This window comes from Canis aureus, chromosome 22 (genome assembly GCF_053574225.1).
Source record: "Canis aureus isolate CA01 chromosome 22, VMU_Caureus_v.1.0, whole genome shotgun sequence".
In the NCBI taxonomy this organism is placed as follows: Eukaryota; Metazoa; Chordata; class Mammalia; order Carnivora; family Canidae; genus Canis; species Canis aureus.
In genome coordinates, this window is record NC_135632.1 from 7,676,699 (window position 1) to 7,701,039 (window position 24,341).

Below are 24,341 nucleotides of genomic sequence, written 5' to 3' on the forward strand. Positions count from 1 at the left end.
GAGTCTCCCAAAGGTCTCCTCTGAAATAGAATTTTCTAAAAGTCAACAAAAGTGGAAAACATTGCAGTCTTCCAATAATGACTGACCCCAGGCAAGGTTCTGCTAAGTCTGGGGGAGGGGCTGCATTTCCTATGGGACAGGCAAGATTCTTCCTCTCTGGAAAGTCTGGAAGACTGGAGCCGTAATGGAAAACACAAGAGCAAGTTTGACTACTGAGACTTAATAAGGCCTGACATTTCTATGCCTAATCCTCATATATATTCCATTATGGTGATTTCTCAGGACAGACCACTCAGACGAGGCCCTCTTTATGTATGTGGGGGGCAGGGGGGAAGGGGGAGGACACAAGGCAAGTGGTGAGGGAGGAGAAACTATAATCGCTATAAAAATGAGAACAATGACCCATAATCCCAACAAAATTTCTGGAAAAGCCAGCCCTGACTTCCCTCTTTCTCAAAACATTCTCCCTTTACATTATATGCCAGCCTTCCGCAACATCCTAAACTGTTCACACATGCTTAAAATACGATATCCAATGGGAAGCTCAACATCTTAGAAATAGAGACACGAAATAACATCATGAAAAGCTGGGGGAAGGAAGGCTTGGGAAGTCCACTCTTTCTAAAATATCTGAGCCTCCTCGGCCTGGACAGGGGAGGAGTTCAGAAGCCAGCTGTGCAGCTTCTCTCTGCAGCTGCTCAGACATCCTTTAGTGGCTCTGGAGGTAAAAGTAAATAAATAAATTAAATAAACCGGCTAACTGGCTTCACAAAAACTCAGCAGCTCCCATCCGTGACTGTTGGGACGCACAGAGAATCGGGATCGTATCCACACCTGCCCAATCAATGAAAGATTACACGTCTCTTGTAAAGGTTGCAGTACCATCTACCCTCGAACAGAATGAGTAATTTTGTGCTATTTTTGGATGGCGTGGTTCTTTAAAACAAAATGATAAATTAAAGTGGCCTCGGTAATGCAGCAAAAATGTTAAGCTGTTTTAAGGCAAATGGAAAATGTGGTCTTCGTGTACAAAGAAGGAGTCAGCAGATGGAAAGGTTTGGAGTCGGCTCTCCACTGAGTTCAAAAGAATTTCAGCCAGTCGGTCTGGTATTAAACTCTGGAAACTATGCTGTGCCCAGAGTTGTGCCTGGGCAAGAGGCGCTATTAAAGAGATTTTTTTCTTTCTTCTGAGATTCCCTGAGGGTAGGCACATCGTCTGTTTTTTTCCATGATAACACGACCCTGACTTGCCTAGCCACCTTAACATCCCACCTTCTACAGTTTTCCCAGAATACTCAAATGCCTGGTTTTGGTCACGGGAGGCATGCATCACCTCTTCCCATGCTCTCCAAATCCAGGCCCTATTTGTCTATGGTTCCCTTAGCTAAATCCTCCATCCCACACAACTCCAAAGGTCCAACATAAATCCCCTATCATTCCTTAATGACTTTGGCCTTTGCTAGCTCCTCCTTCTTTCCTCTCCTATTGCACTTAGGGTTCGACCACAAGGGGGGACTTAGCTGAGCAGCCACGAGAGGGGAACATCCAGGAAAGGCCTGAGCAAAGGCAAAGTGTGTGTGCTGCAGTGATGCTGGAGGTGGGAGAGAACAGGAGAAAATGAGAGGAGCAGGAAGGAGGAAGAAGATAGATCCCAGTTTAAATCCAGGTCCCTCCATGCCCAAGCTGGGTAATTAGGGGCAAATGATGTCCCGGAGCCTTGGGTTCCTCTGTAAGACACATAAATCATTTCAAGTTAAACCCATCGAACCCAAATCAAAGAGGTGCACTGGGGTGAGGAGGGTATGAATATGAAGTGAAGGGAGTTTCAGGAAAGCTTTTTGAATTAGGGGCTCCTCAGCGATCCCCTCTGCAACATCGAGTTCTTTTTTTGTTGCTGTATCAGTTTAAGCCTGGAGAGGTGTATGTATGTGTGGGTATCTGGCTCCCTCACTAGGCTGTATGCTCCCTGGACAGGCATGTGGGATTTCCCTCACTGTCGTATCCCCAGGGCCAAGCCCAGCGCCTCAATAACTATGTGTGGGATAAACAAATGAGTCCACCCCCAATGAGCTAGTATGTTAAAAAGCGCTTTAGAAAGAGTGTTCTGGGCAATGGTGTGCTGTGTAGATGAGAGAGAAGAGGTGCTCAGAACCTTCTGAACTTGAGAAATGTCCAGCATTTGCTGTTGCATTTTATTTCTTGCCAATGAGGGCACCCCTCTCCTCAGTCCTAGTAATGGTTTCTGCTCTCTATACTTACCCCCAAGGATCTTCCAAGGGACCCCTCCATGCAGAATTAACTTCACCGTGTTTGGTGTATCTTAACCATGTGATGTATCTTAACAACAAGATTTAGTGTGTGCCTGGTATGTGCTAGACACTATCCTAAGGACTTGACATAGTGTATCAGAGTTCTCCAGAGAAACAGAAACAATAGAATATAGTATAGTTCTAGTTCAAGTTAGGTCTGAAGGCAGGACAAGACTGATGTCCCAGCTTGAAGACGGGCAGAAAGAGAGAGAGAGAAGAGAGAGATCTTCAATGGAGAGGAGGAGATCCACCCCACATTAGGGAAAGCCATCTATCTGCTTTACACAGTTTACTGATTCAAATGTTAATCTCTTCCAGAATGCCCTCAGACACACCCAGAATAACGTTTGACCAAATACCTGGGTACCCTGTGGCTCAGTCAACTTGATTAATAAATTAGCCATTATATATATGTTAACTCAATTAATCCTCACAACAATCTGCTGAAGTAGTAGGACTATTATCCTCATTATTTGAGGGAGTCAGGATTTCAGCCCAGTTGACATTAGCGCCAACAGGTTTAACTAGTACTGGGTACCACCAGGCTTCACCCTCCCTTGGAAAACCATCCTCGGGCTTTCCTTCACACTTGCAAGTGACTTTCATTTCATTTTACCAAACAAGATAACTTAGCAGCATCAAATAAAAATTTAAAAATAGTTTATTATTTTTATCTGTTCCTTTCTGTTCCTCACTCACTTTTACATGTAATTTCAAAAAGAGCCTGGTTTGGGATCCCTGGGTGGCGCAGCGGTTTGGCGCCTGCCTTTGACCCAGGGCGCGATCCTGGAGACCCGGGATCGAATCCCACGTCGGGCTCCCGGTGCATGGAGCCTGCTTCTCCCTCTGCCTGTGTCTCTGCCTCTCTCTCTCTCTCACTGTGTGCCTATCATAAATAAATTAAAAAAAAAAAAAATTAAAAAAAAAAAAAAAAGAGCCTGGTTTGCCTCAATTTTATCCACAAAGTTAGAAGTGATCTGGCATAGAGTGTCGCCCTTTGCCCTGGTGGCTCAGTGGTTTAGTGTCGCCTTCAGCCCAGGGCGTGATCCTGGAGACCTGGGATCGAGTCCCGCGTCGGGCTCCCAGCAAGGAGCCTGCTTCTCCCTCTGCCTATGCCTCTGCTTCTCTCTTTCTGTGTCTTTCATGAGTAAATAAATTAAAAAAAAAAAAAAGGCTGTTGCCCTTATTTGGCTCTGGTTTGTCATGCGTGATACTAATGATAATAAAATAACACAAAATTATTATTAGTTGTATTAAATTATTATTTACTGACTACTTAATATATAACATGCTCTTGGTTTGTGGTTCAATTTCCTGAACATGAGCCAAAAAAAGTGAATCTGTTAGTTATCACAGAAGACATTTACACTAAATTCTCTTCAGATCAAGGGAATACAAGATATCAAATGTTGGATCTGAGCAATAGGAATACAGGTAATTTTGGGGGCACCTGGGTGGCTCAGTTGGTTAAGCATCCAACTCTTTTTTTTTTTAATTTTATTTATTTATTCATGAGAGAGAGAGAGAGAGAGAGACAGGCAGAGGGAGAAGCAGGTTCCGTGTAGGAAGCCTGATGTGGGACTCGACCCTGGGTCTCCAGGATCACACCCCGGGCTGAAGGCAGTGCTAAACCGCTGGACCACTGGGGCTGCCCAAGCATCCAACTCTTGAGATCAGTTCAGGTCATGATTTCCAGGGTGTGAGATCCAGCCCTGTGATGGGCTTAGTACTGGGCATGGAGCCTGATGAAGATTCTCTCCCTCTGCGCCTCCTCTCCATTCTTTAAAAAAAAAAAAAAAAAAAGAATACAGGTAATTTTCTTTTGGTCTCTCTTTTCTGCCCACCCCCCCCTTTTTTTTTAACATATCATAATGGAAAATTTTATAATTTACCTTATTTTGTTAATGTTGTGCAATTACAGCACTAATTAAAACAAGATAAAACTGGGCCAGGCTGTTTAAGAACCACTTCCAGTGGCTGCAGGAGCATCAGGGCTGCTCCATATTCCCCCCTCCACTTCCAAAGAGCCTTTAGCAGCCTTCCTTATCAGACCTCAGGCCACAACAGAGACAGAACAAATGGTCCCAACATCGACATCCCAATTTATTGATTTCCTCCATGATAGTTATTTAGTGATAGGCCAAAGAACAGAACCCGGGTATCCGGATCCCACTCTCTCATCTGCTAATTATATCCCAAATGAGCCAGCTTCCTGAAGTTTTCTTTTTCTAAGAAGTTTTCCTCAGATGCATTTTCCTGCTTTGTGTTGGGTTCCTGGGTTCATGGCTATAGGAACATAACTGTGGTGATTAGGTGCAAGGGTAGCAAAAACACGGTGTGCCCTCACCCCCTCACCCATGGCTGACATCATTCATGGGTCTGAGAACTCTCTTCCCTGAGCTCAGCTTTTCTTCAGATCCTTCTCAACCCAGCGTCCAGGCAGCCACCACAAAGAGCCACCTCCAGGGATGAGCCTACTTGCTCTGCCTGGACAGGGCATGGGTTCTTTCTCTTCCTTAAACTCGGCCTTGGCTCTGTACCAGTCATGGCTATCAACTTGCACTTCTTTCTCACTCTGCTTGAGAGAACAGATTTTGAAAATGAGTATTCAGGCTAGAAGCTACTTTCATCCCAAAGCCTGTTCCTGAGACAGGAGAGCTAGGGAGTCGCATCCAACCGGTTTATTTTGCCCACTTAGAAAGCCCTTAAATGACCAGGTCAAGCTCACACGGCTGGATTCAGGGCCCAACAGAAACAGCCCCCAGGCAAACCGACTCTTCATCCAGTGCTCTTCAGCACTGCCTATCTGACTCTGGCCTTTATCAGACAGAACAGAGAAAATGTTCCTGGGATCTGACATGTGTAAACACTCCTCCATCACCCTGGCCATGGCCGCTTGCCAAGACAGGATTGAGGCCAGATTTAGTGGGTCCTTCAGCCCGGTGACCTGATGGAAACAATCCCCTGATATAGAACAGAGAGAGCCAGAGAAAAATGTGCTGTCCTACAAAGAACAAAGCCTGCGATGATTCATTCTCCTGATCCTGGTGATTTACCACTGGATGCTGGTCACTCATATGGCTGTCAGCAACTTTGCAGGAATTCTAATCTGAATGCTTGTCCTGGACACATAATTCCCTAGTTATTTCCTCATAGTTCCCAAATGTTCAGAGGTTTCCTGGGAATGCTTTCCTACTTGTCCTCCTAGTACTTTGCAAGAGAGCTTTTGAAAATGCCAAACAGTCTGGTGGCCTTGGGTAACTTCCTTAGCTTCCCTGGACCTTAGCTTTCTCATCCTTAAAAATCAGGAATTGGACGAGCTGGCCCTAAAGTCTTATGACAAGACATACTTGAAGAAATCCTTTTAAACAGGAAACATTTGAGTTTTCTCTATCTTGAAACTTGGCCAGTTACCTACCTGTTAATGGGACCAGGTGGATAGGGTGGGCCAGAGCCTGGCTATGGGCATAGCCTCTGGGGAGGGACCCACCCACCATGTCCCCACTCCACTGTCTTTGGTTTCCTGCTGTGCCACAGGGGATCACTAAAGCTCAAGGCACTAATGATTTATCTCTTGCCAAATTTAGTAAACACTTAGAAAGTGAAAGAAAAGTGAATTATATAAGCACCATGAAGATATTAAGAAAAATCAACATAGCAGGATATGTGTATATACAAAGCGATACGTATATAAGTAAACAAAAATTATGCCATTTTTATTTTTATTTTTTTAAATTTTTATTTATTTATGATAGTCACAGAGAGAGAGAGAGAGAGAGAGAGAGAGAGAGAGAGGCAGAGGGAGAAGCAGGCTCCATGCACCGGGAGCCCGACGTGGGACTCGATCCCGGGTCTCCAGGATCGCGCCCTGGGCCAAAGGCAGGCGCCAAACCGCTGCGCCACCCAGGGATCCCAATTATGCCATTTTTAAAGGGACAAATTCTAGGTGTTTTTTCCCCCCAGGTGTATTAATTCACATCATGTTTTAACTACTTTTTGTTAACCACTTCTCCATTAATGGATATTTAGTTTGCTTCTAGGTGTTGCTATTTCAAAAAAATATATATATTGTACTAAGTAATCTTGTCCATATATTTGACCATTTCTTTAAGAGAGATACATCTAAAAAGCAACAGCTGTTGGGCTTACAGAAATGCACACTTTACATTTGAAAAACTCTGCCAAATTGTCCTTCAATATGGAAATACCATTGGGAATACTCATTTCCCCATAACCTCCTTGGTCTTCCACTGTTCTTTTATATTTGCATTTTCTTTATAACCAGCAAGGGTGAGCACATTTACATGTTCTTTTGGTCATACAGGCTTCTTTCATCCATTGCCTATCTATACCTTTTATTTTTCACTTAAGTTGCCTTTTTTCTTATCAATTTGTAGGAATGTTAAAAAGGTTTTTAATGAGCTCATGTACTCATCACCCAGCTTTGATATTATCAACTCATGGCCCATATATTCTCTCATCCACTCTACCCCATGCATCGATTATTTTGAAGCAAATCCCCAACATCATACCAATTCATCTGTTAATATTTTAAATATTAAAATATTAAATCTAAAATAGTGAATCTAAAAAGTCAAAACTCCTAAAAATATCCACAGTATTATCACAGCCAAAAAGAAAAATAATTTCCTGGGGGCACCTGGGTGGCTCAGTCAGTTGGGCGTCTGCCTTCAACTCAGGTCATGATCCCAGGTTCCCGGGTTTGAGTCCCACATCAGGCTCTCAGCTCAGTGGGGAGCCTGGTTCTCCCTCTCTCTCTGCTGCTCCCCCTGCTTGTGTTCTCTTGCATGCTCTTGGCCAAATAAATATATAAAATCTTAAAAAAAAAAAGAAAGAAAAGGAATTTCCTTAATATCAAACATCCAGTGTTCATATTTCCTTCACCAGCTCTTGAAAATTACCTCAATGTTATCAAATATCCAGGAAGTTTCCTCCGTTGTCGCATAAATCTTTTTCAACAATTCATTTGAATCTAGATCCAACAATTAATCTGAATCTAGATCCAACAATTCATTTGAATCTATATCCAAATAACCTGACTTCAGGTCAGGTTATTTTTCCTTGGAGTTTTCCACAGCCTGGATTTTGCTGATTGCATCTGATGGTGTTATTTGACACGTCCCTGGATCCTGTGTGTTTCTTGAACACTTATATCTAAGGCTTGCTTAGATTTAAGATTGATGTTTTGACAAGAATACCTTATAGGTGTGTTGTGTATTTCCTTTTTTAATTTTTAAAGATTTTATTTATTCATTCATGAGAAACACACAGAATGAGAGGCAGAGACACAGGCGGAGGGAGAAGCAGGCTCCTCACAAGGAGCCCCATGTGGGACTTGATCCCTGGACCTGGGATCACACCCTGAGCTGAAGGCAGACACTCAATCGCTAAGCCACCCAGGAGTCCCATGTTGTGTATTTCCAACGAGGCCACATGACTCTGGTTGTCTTTATGAGGTTAGCAGTCATTCCTGATCACATTGGTCTGGGTCCACCCAGGAAACTGAAATCACACAGCCGCGGGGGTAATAGAATTGTTCACTATGATAGGAGAGTAACAATAAAGAGGTATGGTATATAGTATTCAGTATCTAAGTAACTCAGGGAGAAACGAGCTTGGAAGGGGGGGGCGGGTTCCCTGAAGACAGAGGCTCCAACTTAGTTGGAACAGGTCTGGCTGTAGCACAGTCGATGAAGGCAGCTAAGTTCACTAGGCTTCTTGGCCAGACCTAGACCATAGTCACCAGGCAAGCAAGAAAGAACTCATGGATGCAGGCAAGCATGGGTGCAGGGTGCTCCTATGGCTGGACGGCCTGATGTGCAGCATTCACATCGGGAGGACAGGAGAGAATGAGGTCTCAGGTACAAGGCAGCTGATGCTGGAAAACAGTGCCCAGGAGGAGATGGGGCTCCACTGCCACCAAGAGGCCTGGAGCGCACCGTGTCCACATCACAGGTGCAGAGGCGAAGGTGGTGCCTGGGCCCAGGCTAGGACTCTAAGGTCTCTGAGGGACTGTGCATCCTAAGCACGTGGGTAGGGCAGGGCAGGCACTGTTGAGAGGCTATGCAGCCAGAGCAAGGAAAATAACGTGAACACCCACTGAGAAAAGCCCCCTTTCTCCAGCAAGGTCCCTCCTGTGCCCTCTACTGACAAAGCTCAACATTGCATGCATCATAAGAAACGCTTCAGGAGCCCAGTCCGTTATTACGGAGCAGGTACTGAAGGGTGGCTAGAGGAGGTTATACGTTGATGACTGACACAATGATCGGTAGCTACGTCCTCTATTGCCTTAGGGGTCACGAAATGGCTCAATTTTAATTCTCGCTATCTTCATTTACTAGCTGGAATGCTCCCAGAGGGAGAAACTTTTTAGCTCTCCTGGGTTGTCCTGAGGCACAGCATGTACAAGAACCCGGCTCTTTCTCCACCACTACCGTTTCTCCCCTTGTCACATAGTCTAGGTCCTTAGGGTCCCAGTTTTCTCTGCTCATTCACCTGGGCCAACGCGCACTCCACCTCTGGCTCCCTTGCATCCCCTTCTCTCTCTGGTCCAAGGCCTGACTTCAGGTCAAAGCTCTTTTCATAACACCTCCTGAATCCTGACTCTGCCAATCAATCCATGGAATAGAACAAACAGGAAGTGGAACTTTTCATGCACAAACCACGGAATTGTCGCAAACACCTGATGACATGGGTGCCCTCATCCAGGCTTGGGGTTCCTGAGGCTTAGAGAAGACAGCATGTCCAGGTCCCCCACTTAATGGGCAGAGCTGGGGCCAGCCTTAGGTCTGCTTAACTCAGTCTGGAGAGCTCGCCAGCCTTGGAAAGCTCCCAGCCTCCCGCTCACGTCTCTCCAGGTAACCTCAAATGCACCTGTCTCCTGACTTCTCACCAGTTCTCCCGTTGCTTCCGAACTTCCAGCTCATGAAAAATGTTCTTGCAGGATCATCACTAGAAATGCTCTTCCAGGATCACCTCCTCCAGCACCCAACCTCCTCCAGTCTCTCTAGCTTTCAAGATGCCGTCTGACCTCCACCGTCCTCCTCCCCCCCCCCCAGAAGGGAATGAGGATAGAGGTGAGAACTTCTCTTCCCCAAAGGCGGTTATGCGACTCAGGGGATTGTGAAGAAGGAAATAAACACCACCAAACTTGGCACCGGCATGAAGAGCAGCTCTCTTCATTCTCCACTCTCAGGAAACCACGGGCCAGCTGGGAAGTCCTGGCCATGCCAGCTGCGTAGGGAGCACTGAAAATCCGGCTGCAGTCCTTTCCCTCTCTTCCTTCTCCGGTTCACTTTTCTTCCTCAACAGCACACCTGCCACTTTTCCTTTTCTCCTGAGTCATCTCCTCCACCCCACGGTTATCGCTCCCACATCCTGGTCTTCCTTAGCCCTCTCCCCTGCATTCCTTCCTTTTGGGCCATGGCCCCCTGTCTTCCTCTCTTTCCTTCCTCCTACCCAAGCTTTACTGGCAAAATCAAGCAAAATAACAAAAGAATGGGGAATAAGTAAACAGCTGCCTACCCTCACTTGGAAGTCCCTGGAAGCGGCTTCCTTCACCTCCATTGATAGAGTGTCTGTGTGTTTCAAAGTGGTTGGCCGTCATTCAAGGCCAGTCACAGTGGCCATGGAGTCATTGTGTTGAGATGAAGGTAAATCCAGGCGGTTTCTATTTTTAGATGCAATTGTGTTTCTGGAAAAGGCTGCACATAATAGGAAATCCTGAGTGTGAAGACTGTTTCCTGCCAGTTGAAGCATTGTGGTCTTTGGCTGTTCTGACAATAGCAGAAGTCTTCAAGTAAGTGCACAAAAAGGTGCAGGGGCAGGGTGAGAAAGGAACCCAGGCGCGATGGGCAGAGGAGAAGCAGTTGGGTGTGGAAGATTGGGGAAAGTGGGAATTGCTGGGGGAGGTGATTTAAAACTCTTAAGTGAAAGCAAATAAGTTACAGAATCCTTCCAGAGGATGAAACAAAAAAAAAAAAAAAAGGTGGTTTACCTTATAAATATATCTGTGGAAGTAGGGTCAGCTAGGGCAAGGCATTGTCTGCTCCGTATGTACCGTCATAAAAATGGTCTATGATGAAGTGTCTACCCTACGGATGCTGCTCCATGGTGATAACGGGGACAGTCACAGCGACAAAGGGGTTGGTGACGATGGGGTTGTTGAAAGTTGGCTTATTCAGGCCTAAGAAACGGAAGACCCTTTCTGATGGGGTTTCTGGATAGTTCTGAAGCAGGGCTTCTCATCCTTAAATACGGATACAAATCACCTGGGATCTCATTAGAAACAGATGCGGATTCAGTGCTTGGGATGAGCCCGAGGTTCTGCATTTCTAACAATTCCCAGGTCAGTTCTGCTCGGTGATCGCTATGTCCACCTTGTTTGGGACCAGGAGAACATGCATGGAAATGCATCTTCAGAGAGTTGAGTCAGGGTTAGGGGGTCGGAAATAAGGTAGAACTTGATTTGCCCCCCCACCCCCTTTGAATCAGGACTCGCATCCCAGTGAAGGTATGGTAGGCACCTTCTTTGCCGGATAAGGAGCCCACTAGTTGGGGGGACTGACCCCACCATCGCTGAGCAGCTCCGCAGGGGCGGCCCTGTGCAGGCCAAGACTGGCTGAAGGAGGGTTTACTTTAGACTTGGGCTCTAGTCATGGGGGGGGGGGGGTGGGAGTGGGGAGGGGAGGCATTTGCCTGTCGGAGGCAAGGTGGAAGTAATTCCCATCAACCCTCCGAAGGGCTTGCTCAGGACTGCCGGGCCGCGGTGCACCTGCGGGCCAGGTCGGGGCAGCCAGCACGGGACCCTCTCGGCCCACGTAGGAGCAAGTAAGCAGACGCTGGTGTCAGCTGCCAAGTGAGGGATCGCGCGCCCTCACCCAGTTCCTAGAGGGCGGTCGTCAGGGCCTGAGCACACGAGGGCCCCTGCCCCATGCAACGTCCAGTATACTCGGTAGCTCCTCCCCTATGAAGGTTCCTGTGCCCCTTGACCCCGGTGATGACACACCGAGGAAAGAACTCCTAGAGCTCCCCAGGCCCTGAGCTGGAGACCTGCAACAAGGGACCCCAAGTGCCACCATGGCCCCGGATCGAAGGGACCACGACGGAACCACGAGCTCAGTGGCCCGAGTCAGGCTCCAAATGAGCCCTGGGGCCCCACGTGGACCGTTCCTTCTTCGTTCCAGTTGTTCCTGGAGCTGGGTTCTGGGGCCTGGCAACAACAACAACAACAACAACAACTAAAGGCAATTAGGCCGCTCTCCTGAGAGCCACAGACGCTTACTTTATACCAAGTGCCAGCGCAGGTTCCCACTCGGGTCCGATATGCTAATAAAGGAAAGGGGGGGTAGTGCTTCATCCTGATTGGTCAGAAAGGCTGCATCCTGATTGGTTGGAGAGGCTGCATCTGATTGCTTGGGAAAGCTGCATCCTGATTGGTTGGGACGGCGGCATCCTGATTGGTTGAGAAGGCTGCATCCTGATTGGTTGGGAGGGGTGCATCCTGATTGGCTGGACAGGCAGCATCCCGATTGCTCGGGAAGGCTGCACCCTGATTGGCTGGAGACGCTGCACCCTGATTGGTCGACATTGGCAGGCAACCCGGGCAGCTCATTGGTGCCTTCAGGAGCCCCGGGTCTTGTTTTAAGCCCGGCCTGCGCATGGGGAACCCCTCTCGCCGCAGCCTGCGTGGTTCTGCAAGGCGGGCTCGTAGGCGGCTGGCATTGTTAGGTGGCGGTGTGGGGGTGTGGGGGTGACTGGACGTGATGGACTTCGGTGTCCTTGCGTGTTAGCAGGTCAAAATGCAGATCTTTGTGAAAACCCTAACTGGCAAGACCATCACCCTGGAGGTGGAGCCCAGTGATACCATTGAAAACGTGAAGGTCGAGATCCAGGATAAAGAGGGCATCCCCCCACCCCCCCCGACCAGCAGAGGCTCATCTTTGCAGGCCAGCAGCTGGAAGAGGGCCGCACTCTTTCTGATTACAACATCCAGAAAGAGTCAACTCTCCACCTGGTTCTTCGCCTGAGGGGTGGCTCTTAATTCTTCAATCTTGAATTCTTAGTGCCCAATGATGGCATTGCTCGGCCTCTAGCCATTTGCCCCAATTTAAGTTTAGAAATTACCAGTTTCAGTAAGAGCTGAATCACTGGTTTTCTCAATAGCTGTTCAAAATGTTAATAAAAGTTTTGTTGCATGGTAGCATAAAAAAAAAATTAGAGAAGGGGAAGGGATGGGGGGACTGGGGAGCGGGAGGGGGAGGGGGAAGGAAAAAAAAGAAACCCTCTGATTTGAACACGCGGCATTTGCAGACTCTTGGTTTGTGCGGAACTTGCATGACGACGGCCCAGTTTCGAGCCACTAACGCGAAGCGTTGACCCCAGCGCCGGCACGAGAGGCGCAGTCCCTCGGGGTACACGCAGGGTGGGGTAGTGGCCGGCAGGCAGGCCTGCCCAGGGGCCCGAGGTGGAGTCCGGGGGGGGCCGGCCCCCGCTTCCCAGGCCTAAGACTCGACCCTAGTGGTTGATGGAGCTGCAGGAGCAAACGCTGAGGTACCTGGCCTGGGGGAGGCCCTCGTGTCCTCCCCAGGTAACAGGTGTCTGCTCTCCTCGCCAGAGCAGGGGCGCTGTTGCTCCCAGGCCCGTCCCCCCACGTTTCCCATCGCAGGGGCCCTCAGCTCCGCCTAGGAGGCCGCCAAGGCTGTGGCTGCAGCTCCTCTGGTTGTTGCAACGGCCTGCGGCCCATCCTAGGCCTGGTTTGCCTCGGGACTGGCCTCCAGCTGCAGTAGGTGGGGGTGTAGGGACCGGCCTCCAGCTGCAGTGGCTGGGGGTGTAAAGATGCGGCCTGAGAAGCCTCTGGCTTTCTTCTAGGTTGGTGGTTGGTGACCTGAGTCTGCAGGGTTTTTTCAACCACGAACCAACTCCGGAGTCTCCTGCCGCAGTACCTCTGACGCACAGTGCCAGGGCTATTGCAGAAGCTGCTGCGTCCCCTTCCAGCAGGCTCCATCACTCACTGCACATCAGTCTTACCAAGCTTATTCACAAGCTGAGAGGAGGCTCTTCTAGAATCTCGAAAGCCCCGCATAAGACTAACGGCAGGCATCCTTTACCATCGGGCTGGTGGTGGTTAGTTCCACAACTCCGTTGCAAGGGTCTGCTTCCCAGGAGAACTTCCAGCACCAACTGTCTTCGGTTGAGTTTTTCCTTCCCAGACCCGAGGATTTGGGTGCAAGTAGTGTATTTGTGAGGGGATCCCAGGAAGCACTGGTAGAGATAGGGAAGGGCAGGAAGCCAATGAACGGTATCTAAGCAAGAGCCTTCTGGGGGGACACTGGGCCCTAATCCCACTGGGAAACACTCCAGAACATTCCTCAGTTACTTGCTGCCCAAGGCATGAGAAAGTTGTAGTTACGCACCCACGCCTCCCCTGTCCTTGCCGGAGGGATGCATCTGGGGGCACTAACTCATCGGCATCCAGAAACCGCCCTGCGCACAAAGAAAAATCAGGTGTTTACAAAAACAGCTGTTGGTATTTAGAGATGGGGGCCAAGGAGATGCGGGCTGGGCATGTCAGCCTCTGCTACAAACTTGCATCAGAACTGAGCAAGGGTTAAGGGTTACCCCACTCTGGTAGCAATAGCGATATCCCCGAAATTTGACCCAGCCCAAATGGGGATGGTGCTTGGAAAGTCTTGGGGGAAGAGAGACCTGGTCGAGCCCGCGTGATCTTGGTGCTGGACCCACTGGGTAACACGATGCTCAGGAGTTCCAGTTAGGGTCCAGCACCCTGCCCTGCTGTGTGGGGTGAGTCACCGGGCCGGATCCCACTGAGCCTTCGCACTGGGATGCCAGGAGAGGGGTTCCTCTGACAGACTAGCTGCCGCACCTTGCCACCGGGCCCTCCAGCTACCATTGCCTTGCCCGGTTAGGAAAACCCTTTCAACAGTGACTCCTTGGGTAAGGATTTCAGGCACAAGCTGTAGGAGAGTATTCTGAGAAACCCAGCTTTTTGAAGGGCCAAATTATATTGAAAATAATAGCAGCATCTATCCGGCATCTGCGTGGGGTTTTCAGAGCACGTTCCCGTGTTACAGCTCAGCTGACCCTCACAGCGAGGCAGTGGAGAAAAATGAGGGGATACGTTTGTCCTCATTTCACAGATGAAAAAAATTTGAGCCTCAATGAGGCTAAGTGACTGTTTGTTTCAGGATTTTTTTTCCCCTCCATCGGGGCTTGTGGTTCTTGGTCACACCGCTTGGAAGAATGAAGAAGTCAACCAGACGCACTGGTGGGCAGCAAAGCAAAATCTATTGAGTGACAGTACAAAGCTCCCGAGGAGGGAGGGGACCCGAGAGGTTTACCACCAGAGTTCCTAACTCTAGGGGTTTCTATGGGCTCGTTGGCGGCCTGTTTTAATTTGGTTAACCCTCCCTGCACCTGTCACCCAGCAGGTTTTCATCACATGGGGAAGGATGGAGGGCTCCTTCCAGGGTGCTGTAAACCCCTTTTAAGGGTGCTCTCCTCTTAGGGCACAGCCCCGTTGGCCCTTTCTTCCGACTCTCCTGCATATTTCAAAGGTCACAAAGCTCGTGGTGGAGGAGCGGCCCAACCTCACATCTGGCTCTGTGACTCTCCTTGCTTGCTCCTAGGCCAGGCTTTCCTGTAAACTGTGTCTCCCGTGAGCCGTAAGAGAGGGCCTTGGTAGCAGGATCGTATCTGGTTCGCTCTGGCGTCCCCAGTGCTGGTGTATCCTGATGGCTTAATATCTGGAGGCAAAACAAATGAATTTTAACCCCCCCCCCGCCCAAGACCTGTAAAGAGACGCAGGAGCCTTTGTCACTCCTCTGTTTCCCTTCCCAGCTACATTTGCACACAGCACACACACACACTTCTCTGGTTCTCAGGTTCTCACCTAACCTCACACTCTGACCCCTAGGAATGTCAACCCTGCAGACCTTGCTCCCCCACCCAAGCTTTATTAATGCATAATTGACATATCAAATTGTAAAATATTTGGTGTGCTGCTACATTTAAAAAACGTTCCCTCCATCTAGTTAATGAACACCTCCCTCACCTCACGTGTGTAGGTATGTGGGTAGGTATGTATCTTCGTGTGAGAATGTTTAAGTTCTGCTCTCAGCAAATTTGCAATCACACAGAGCTCGGGGTATGCTCTTTTTGATACAACTTGGAAACCTTGAGGCCCACAGAAGCACCGAGACACCATGAGGGGGTCAGAGGAGACCCAAACCGCTCTCTGGGACTGTGCTTAGAGTTAGAAGATGGGACCTGGCCTGGCTGGCCCCTCCAGGCCCGTGCAGCGCCCCCCGCCCCCCCCAGGCCCTTGCAGCCCTCCGCCTCCAGGCCGGTGCAGCACCCCCCAAGCCCGGGGCCTCTGCAGAGGAGAGGGCCGCTCGGCGGTGTGCAGTGACCCCCGACGGCCACAGGAGGGAGCCCGTGGCGCAGGGAGTCGCGCTTAAAAGAGCCGCCGCGGCGGGAATGACCCCCCAGAGGAGGGACTGAACCCACAAAAGGAATCTGGATGGAAAACCAAAGTGGGAGAAGGCGGGGAGGCCTAGCAGGGTGGGGGGAGTGGGACAGAGAGAACATGCGAGGAAAACAGACCTACAGAGTTCAACCTGGGAGGGGGGGGAGCGTGTCAAAGGTTTAAAGATGTTTTATATATAAAAAAAAATGCATCACTGGGGCACTTGCATCTTTTACTTTGCAGGATTGTGATTTTTTCTTTCCTCCAAAGACGCATACGTTGTTTTCTAAATTAACAGGGCATAAATAAGCATGCTTAAAACAAATGGGAGACCCAGAACCAGCAGTGAGCAAAATGATGGAAAACATCCCAAAGATGCTCTGGGGGTCCCGGAAACCTCAGTGGCCGGCTGGGAGTTTTGCTTGGTCACGAGGCGCTGGCCCTCCTGCACCTGCGCTCGTTCCCACCCTCTCTTTTTATTTCATTGCTTCTCTTCTGGATTGGCCTTGCCGTGGAGCCCACCACCTCTGGCCTGAAAGTAGTGGAAATTACCAGCAGATCATGTTGACGTTTTGCAGTGATTCTTGGTAACTGAAGCTGTTGTCATTTCCACTTTTTTTTTTTTTTTTTAAATAAAGATAAACTCCAAATGACCGATGCCTTTCGACTGTTAGAGATTCGTTAGAAACAATAGTAAAGCTATTTCAGGTGCCTCTTGGAAGCCCCCGTTTAGAGAGATTGTTTTGCATATGCTAAGAGGCACAGCTGGGAGCGACGATGATTTTCATTAAACATCTTAGACCTTTTATATCCAGTTGACACTCTTCCTGCAAACCACGGGAACCTATAGTGTTGTGGCAGGCCTCAAAGCATTTGGCTTAAGAAATTGCCCTCAGAGTCAATTTGGGGAAATTAAAAAAAAAAAAAATTATGTCATGCTTCTTTGGGACTCCAGATGTTATTAGCCATCTTAAAAAGTGTTTTATGCATGTGAATTTAGCCTCAAGTGACTCAAAGCTTTTCTGGAAATCAATCCCCTTCCGAAGATAAGGACTCCCAACCCCCATAAGGGGCTGCCATTCTGGGACCAGGAGGGAGGAGTAAAGGGAATCTAGCCTTGGTGTTGGGGCTGCAGCTCTTGGATGAGAGAGGAGGTTGGATGAGCTACTTGTCCCATGTTCTTGTCATGCTCTGTTAGCCTCTCCCTGGTCCCTGCACAGCTGAGAGAAGCCTGGGGGCGGAGGGCAGACTCTACACACCCTCCACTCCTCCAAAGTTGGGTCTGAACTGGTACGGGCCCTGGAGAAGTGGACTGGACTCCTACTGTCCTAATGCTTCCCAACCATTTGTATATCACAAATACATAAGGAGGGCTAATTTTTTTTTAATTTATTTATTCATGATAGTCACAGAGAGAGAGAGAGAAAGGCAGAGACACAGGCAGAGGGAGAAGCAGGCTCCATGCACCGGGAGCCCAATGTAGGACTCGATCCCAGGTCTCCAGGATCGCGCCCTGGGCCAAAGGCAGGCACCAAACCGCTGCGCCACCCAGGGATCCCTAATTTTTTATTTTTTTTTTATAAAAAGCCAGAATTAAAGGGTGTCTGGAGGCATCCCCTTATATTACATAAGTATTGAATTTGAAACTCAAAGAAAATCTTTTAACACTTTTAATGAGAAGCTTTCATCAACAGACTTTTTAAATTGGATTTTTATGCTTAAGATGGCTCCTTGCAACGATTCCTCAAGGCTTTAATAATAACCTCTTCAGAGTTTTGACAGTCCCCGTCACTGGCTTTGTTTGCTATGGATGGTGATAAAATGTTTAAGGCCGGCTTTACAACCATTCAAAAATCTGCAACGTTTGAAATAACAAAAGAGAACCCAACTGCTCTTCCTCTTCTTTCATTGACAAAGGAAATGTTGGCATTTCCAGTAGACTATGAATTCAGTGGAATGTTTTGAGATCAAATATTTCAAAATAAGGTCTCTAATTTCCAGAGGCACACATGTCATGGGGGTGCTCACCTTGCTGCAAATGGCCAGAGGTATCCTAGGGATATGAAGACAGAGATTAGGGAGCTGTGAAGCCTAGAAGCTGGGGCTTTGTGTCTCATTTTCTCCACTGCCCACCCCATGGGCTTCATTCTTGCTTCTTGGGTCCCTCATCCAGATAGGCACCGGTGGTCTCTGTAGGAGATGTAGCTGCCCAGGTAGGAGGGTGCCTCCTTCACTGCCTTCAGCTCAACCATGCACAGCAACCAACACAGATTTCATTAGTGATGTCCCAGCTTCTCAAGCCTGGAGGCCTAAGAAGATCGGGGTCTTAGGGCACAGAGTAACCCACTCAGAGCACCCCACTACAAACCACTGTTGGGGAAACACTCTTCCACATTGAACTCAAGGAATCTTCACCTCACATCCAGCCTAGCCAGCTCCTCAGGGAGCAGAGCAGAAGGAAATCGCAGGCCATGGCCCTACTAGTATCAGAGTGCCCTCAGCTGACTTCGCACCCAGAGCCCAGCTCTCTTGGAGCTCACCAGGGTTAGCCATAGCCGCAGGAAGACGTTTTACGGTTCCCATCCTTGAGTATCCGTTAGATGCGACCAATCACCTTGCTGTTCAAAGTGGAATATCTAAGAGTTCTAGATGTGGTTGGAACAATTGTGTCCTTCGAATAAATGTACATCACTCAAAGTGACTATTTTGAAAGGCACGACACTTATTTGAATATTAAGCTGCTCACGTTGGCATAAGCTACCTCTTCCTATCCTTCTACGTAGTCCTCTTTCATCCATAGATCAAGAATTCTGCGTTTCTGAAGCCCTGTTCCAATGCTTCGGTGAGTCAGCGTGAAGTCAGCTCTGTGAGGGGGCCTCTCCTAATATTAATCAGTTGTAGCTGTGTGCCTCTCATATGTTTGTAGCCTGTCACTAAGTCATAAATCACCCCGCAAGTTAGCCAGCTTAAAATAACAAACATTTACTACCTCATAGTTTCTTGGTGTCAGGAATCAAGTGGGGCGCAGCTGGGTGCCTCTGGCTTTAGATGCCTCATGAGGTTGTGGTCACTCTGTTGGCTGGGGACCACGGTCTCATCTGATGCCTTGGCTCAGGGAAGATCAGCTTCTAAGCTCACTTATATGGCTGTTGGGAGGATTCAGTTCTTTGTAGGCTATTAAGGACTCGGTTCCTGACTGGCTTTTGGTTGGAGACTTCCCCAGTTCCTTGCCATAGGACTCTTCCCGTAGTGCACTTTTTCAACATGGCACCATGTTGCTTCAGAGTGAGCAGGTAGAGAGAGGAAAACGGCCCTAAGACAGAAGCCACTAGATTTGCAACCTAATCTTGGGAGTGATGTTCCATCACTTTAGCCATAATCTGTTTCCCTAAGTCCAGCCCATACTCAAGGGGAGGAAATTAAACAGGGGCATGAAGAACAGGAGGCAGAGGTCAATGCTGGTCATCATAGAAGCTACCACCACCTTCCCCCAAACATCCACACTTGCCCCCTCTCTCTAAGGCTCTGAGCTATATGCCGGATTCTCCATCCTTTTGGGATAGGAGCATTGCTTGGTTCTCGTTAGCTTCTCCATATCCATTCATTCACTCCTTCATTCCACAAGTATATAGTGAGGCCTACTACGTGCCAGATTCCATGCTAGGCACTGCAGTTGGGGGAGGAGTGGATGAGAGGCACCAAGCTTTTTTCCTTCTGATCTCTTGCCTAGAATCCTCAGAGGCCAGCTGGTGCCTGGAGAGCCCACATGGATTAGCCAGGTCGGAGATACTGGGCACCTGTCTGCTGGTGGGGCTCCTTCCTGAGGCTCCCTCTCCCTGGGCACCATGCTCCTCCACCAAGCCTGGTCCCTGTCCCTTCCTTCTGGCAGCCAGACTTTGTTTCTCCATCCTGGGCCTTCCTAGGTCAGCCCATCCTCCTGCCTTCCAGGACTGGCTCAGTTTCCTCATAGGGTCATGACTTGTAGAGCAAACTGAGTTAATAGAAAAAAAATTCTCAGCAGTAGCGGGCCACAGTACACATGTAAGCTCTGTCCTTCCCCCCGATTGTTAGTATCCTGCACACTTGTTCAGGCAGCTACAGAATTGGCCACGTTGCCACCAGAATCAAACCCACGCAGGTGTGTGAACGGGAACATGGGTAGAAAGGTTATGTTCCTTCATCTTCATCATCACTTTACGCATCTGATGGATCATTATGGAGACCTGGACATCGTCTCACCAACCCCGGTTCTTCCCCCACCCCCCGGGCCTGCTGGGTGCAAAGGCTGTGGGGTGACTCCGGGCAGGGGGTGGGGGCTCATGGCTCTCCTCCCACCTGGGGGGCCGTCTTCCTCCTGTGCTGGGGCTCCCGGGCTGCAGGCCGGAGGATGCGGGCCAACACGTCCTCTCCAGCTCACAGGAAGGAGTGGCCTGGCTGCACCTGCCGTACAGTCAACGGCACACCTGCTGCTGGGCAAGAAGCTCACGGCAGCCCTCGACTGTGCTGAAGCTGGGGTCCCCCCAGCTGTTGGTGAGCTCGGAGGAAGGGAGGGAGAGGTCCCCCGACGGGTGGTTGGTCCCCGCCTGCGCCCGGCCTCTCCCCTGGAGGATGGCACCAGCAGGTAAGTGGAGGCCGGCTCCAGGCCTCGGTCAGCCGCTACCCCTCCACGCAGCAAGTGTGGCTCGGAGGTGAGGAAGTGGCCTCCTCTCTGTCGGGCTACCCCCCAGCCCTGTGTTTCTGCTCCCCAGACTTAGCGTCGGGCAGCCTGGCTCACTTCTCGTCGGGGCAAGAAGCGTTTGCCTTCTCCTCTTAGCCCCCTGGACGCCGGGGTGGCTAAGTGGCTGAGCATCTGCCTTCAGCCCAGGGCGTGATCCCGGGGTCCCGGGATCGAGTCCCACATAAGGGTCCCCACAGGGAGCCTGCTTCTCCCTCTGTGTCTCTACCTCTCTCTGTGTGTCTCATGAATTAAAAAAAAAAAAAAAAAATCTCCTCTTAGCCCCCATCTGTGGCCTGGTGAATACACAATTAAGGAAGTTGGAAGGTTTATTGCTCACCACTGAGCCAAGCTTTCCACGAGCCAGGGAGGAGTGGGAGGAGAGGTGCCTGGGGCGAACTTAGGAGTGTGGTCAGTGCAACACGGAGGTCTGTGGCCCTCTCTTCCTGGAAGCCTTCCTCCCCTTGCTCTGGCTCTACCAGCTTGCCCCCTTCTGGTATTTTCCCCTCCTCCTCCTCTCATGGTTTTCCTTCTTATCCCTGCATCCCTCACCCCCCACCCCTCTGTCACTTCTTCCATAAACTCCTCTCCTCCTCACAGGTGTCCCCTCCTTACCCCTGGATCTTCCATCTGAGAGGAAGCACGCTGCCATGTGGCAAAGGCTCTGTTCTTCCTTTTCCCACCCAGAACCCTCCCCCTTCCAGTCCCTGCCCCTCTGCTGCAACTGTCGTGGGGCTGGAACAGAATGTGGGTGGAGGTCCCTGCATCCCTGTACTATGGGGCAGGCTCCTAGAGCTTCCGTGCTGGGATAACACTCAGCACTGACTAGCAGAATGCAAAGATTTTTGTGAATGGTACAGGGTGGCCGGCTTTAGAGCGGGGTAGGTGGGTACGGAGCGGTAGATGGCTTCTCAGTTCCCTCACCTCCTGCTCTCTTCTGCATCCGGGTTCAGGTCGTCTATCGAAGATGTGTCTGTATCTCCACCTGGATCTCTAAGACTTACCTGTCGGGTGAGGGACTGATGTTCAGCAGCTATCAGTCAAACAATCTCTAGAGGATTGAAAGAACTACAAGGCAACAACAAAAAGGCAAACTACCCAATTAGAAAATGGGAAAAGGACTTGACTAGACCTTTCTCCCAAGAACATATACATACCTATGGCCAATAAGCACATGAAAAAAGACGCTCAACATTGTCAGTCATTAAGGAAATGTAGATCCAAACTATAATGAGGTGCCATTTCACATCTAGTAAGAGGACTATTGTCAAAAAAAAAAAAAAAAAAAAAAAGAGGAAGGAAGGAAGGTAACAAGTGTGGGTGAGGATATGGAGAAATCAGAACCCTCATACATTGCTAGTGGGGATGTAAAATTGCATAGAGGCCGTAGAAAACAATTTGGTGACTCCCCAAAATCTAAACATACAATTATCATATGGTCCAGCAGTTCCACTCCTACGTATATAGCCCCAAAGAATTAAAACCAGGGAGCCAGATCCAGGCAGTTCGGGGTTCATTGCAGCATTACTCACAAAAGCCAAGTGATGGGAATATCCAAGTGCCCATTAACAGAGGCGCGGGTAAGCAAATTATGGTATCTAACGGAATACTATTCAACCATAGAAAGGAAAGAAGATCTGACACATTCTACAACATAGATGACCCAGAAGATATGCTACATGAAATAAGGCAGCCACAAAAGGGCAAATATTATATGATCCTCTGATGGGTAATATCTAGAACAGGCAAATTCATAAAACAGAAAGTAGATTCGAGGTTCCCAAAGGCTGGGGAGGGACGGTGAGGAGTTAGTGCTTAACGGGCACAGTGTTTCTCCCCGGGTTGATAAAAGTTTTGGAAATGGACAGTGTAATGGTCGCACAATGTGATATATGTGATTAATGCCATGGACGCACACTCTTAAAAATGATTCAAATGGCAAATTTTATGTTATATGTATTTTACCACAATAAAAACAATTCAAAACAAAGACAAAAGCATTCCAAAGGGCAGGTACAGGAACCTGGGCTCTAGAGGTTGAATGTGGGGGGCTGTTGACTCAGAGTAGCCATGGGCCAGTGTGGTCTTGATACCTTGGACAAGTCCTGCCAGCGTTTTGGTTTTCTTACGGGGGGGGGGGGGGCAGCAGAGTGAAGTGCATGAGAGGATGGGCTTGGATTTCGACTACCTGGGTCCAACCCCCCAATTTGATCATCAGTGGGGTACCAAGCCCCCTTGCTCCATCCTCCCACCTGTGAGATGGAGAACTCCTTGGTGTTTTATGGGGATTGAACAAGTTAATTTGTGCCAAGTTATTTAAAATGGGGCCTGGCACATAAGAAGTGCTCAATAAACATTAGCTGCAAGGTAGAAGAGAAGTGGAGTGAGGTTGGAATCATTTGGAGGTTGTGAGGAATGAAATTCCTTTTTTTTTTTAATTTTTAAAAGATTTTATTTGAGGGAGAGAGATAGCAAGTGGGAAGGAGAGGGAGAAGCAGGGTTCCTGCAAGCAGGGAGCCCGACGTGAGGCTTGAACCCAGGACTCCAGGACCATGACCTGAGCCGAAGGCAGAATCACCTGACTGAATCACCCAGGTCCCCCGAATTTTTTTTTTTAATTAAAAATTGTAAAATACTAAAAACAAAACCTTTAAGGCACACTAGCATTATAATAGCTTTGCTTATTTCTTCTAAATTTTTAGGTTTGGCAAATTCAAGGTAAGTTTATTATTGAAGTTTGGATTTTCCTTTTCTTTTCTTTCTTTTTTGATCCTGCAGTGCTGTGCCCTAAGCATTTTTAAGTCAGCCTGAGTGGTAATTCCCATTGGCTATGGGAAGAGTGGCCAGAAAAACTGTATCTACCTCCAGAGGTGTTTTGAGCCCTCAATAAGATACAGGCACATGAAAAACTCCCTTTCGTGGCCTGCAATGTTGCTCAGTTCTATGAGACCCAAGGCCTCCTTCATATAACAGATATTTGTTTATTGCCAAGTACAAGCAGAAATCTGAGTGTCCCCCCACCCCCACCCCAAGCCCTGATAGGAACATACTTTGTTTAATCCCCTTCCTTAGAGTGTGGGCAGGTCCAGGGAACTTGAGGGGATGTCCTTCCCATGATTAAGTTACTAATCCATTGATTGTGAGCTAATAAAAAAGGAGATTATCCCCAGTGGACCTGATCTTTAGAAGAAAGTGAAATATTACATTCTCCAAGTTACCATACTCTGTGTGGCTCTGTGGAAGGGGCTGGTTGGCAAGGACTTGAGGGGAGCCTCCAGATACTGAGAGCAGCCCTGGCTGATGGGCTGCAAGGAAACCAGGACCACAGTCCTACAACCACAGGGAACTGAATTTTGCCAACAACTCACGCAAACCTGGGACAGGTCTTGTCCTAGCTGACCCTCCAGATGAGGAGCATCACAACTAGCAAGCACCCTCCTTGATTTCTGCTTTGTGAGGTCTTGACAGAGGACCTCTGGACCCCTGCCTGTAGAAACTGGAAAGAATGAATGTGTTTTTAAACCACTAAATTTGGGGCCCTGGGTGGCTCAGTGATTGAGCATCTGCCTTCGGCTCAGGGCATGATTGCAGGGACCCAGGATCGAGTCCCACATCGAGCTCCCTCTAGGGAACCTGCTTCTCCCTCTACCTGTGTCTCTGCCCCTCTCTCTGTGTCTCTCATGAATAAATGAATAATTGCTTTTTAAAAAGTACCTTGTAATTCCAGTTAGGCTTTATACACATATAACTATTAACAGGTCTCTCATTTATACAACCGTCCGGAGGGACATTGACAAGTTATCCAGGATGC

General features: G+C 48.8%; 2 long non-coding RNA genes across 3 annotated transcripts in view; one reads left to right on the forward strand and one right to left on the reverse strand.

Annotated features, from left to right (window-relative positions):
* LOC144293715 (uncharacterized) overlaps positions 1-16,453 on the forward strand; it is a 41,299-nt gene extending 24,846 nt beyond the window's left edge. The window contains exons 2-3 of the long non-coding RNA XR_013360949.1: positions 10,010-10,128; positions 16,115-16,453. This is a non-coding gene — a long non-coding RNA (uncharacterized LOC144293715). The remainder of the gene's footprint in view (positions 1-10,009; positions 10,129-16,114) is intronic.
* Positions 3,450-11,637, reverse strand: LOC144293714 (uncharacterized). Of its 2 annotated transcripts, none has more exons than XR_013360948.1 (3): positions 10,327-11,637; positions 9,855-10,033; positions 3,450-4,089 (listed from the first exon to the last, which is right to left on the reverse strand). It is a non-coding gene; the product is annotated as an uncharacterized LOC144293714 (long non-coding RNA). The 2 variants fall into 2 exon arrangements; XR_013360947.1 differs by lacking the exon at positions 3,450-4,089 and adding an exon at positions 4,400-4,884.
* Positions 16,454-24,341: the final 7,888 nt, after the last annotated feature.